Source organism: Eimeria mitis, genomic scaffold (genome assembly GCF_000499745.2).
Source record: "Eimeria mitis Houghton genomic scaffold, Emh_scaff624, whole genome shotgun sequence".
Lineage (NCBI taxonomy): Eukaryota > Apicomplexa > Conoidasida > Eucoccidiorida > Eimeriidae > Eimeria > Eimeria mitis.
This window is the reverse complement of record NW_013574431.1, coordinates 16,218-16,471: the sequence shown is the minus strand read 5'-3', so window position 1 is coordinate 16,471 and position 254 is coordinate 16,218. Positions and strand designations below refer to the sequence as shown.

Below are 254 nucleotides of genomic sequence, written 5' to 3'. Positions count from 1 at the left end.
AGCAGCAGCAGCAGCAGCAGCAGCAGCAACAGCAGCAGCAGCAGCAGCAGCAACTAACTTCTTTAGAAATCAACAATTTGGTGTATTAAATATATTCAGTTGAGGGTTTTGTTTAACCTTAATACGACGCTAGTTACTATACAAACCCTAAACCCTAAACCCTAAACCCTAAACCCTAAACCCTAGCTTGTCACCACAGACATTGAATTCCTTTTAGGGTTTTATCAGTTGAGGGTTTACAGCTCATTTTTTCT

At 40.6% G+C, this 254-nt stretch overlaps 1 protein-coding gene across 1 annotated transcript in view; it reads left to right on the top strand.

Moving 5' to 3' along the window:
• Positions 1 to 254, top strand: part of EMH_0018150 (uncharacterized protein) — a gene marked incomplete at both ends in the record, with an annotated part of 3,466 nt that overhangs the window by 967 nt on the left and 2,245 nt on the right. The gene's annotated exons all lie outside the window — the stretch shown is intronic.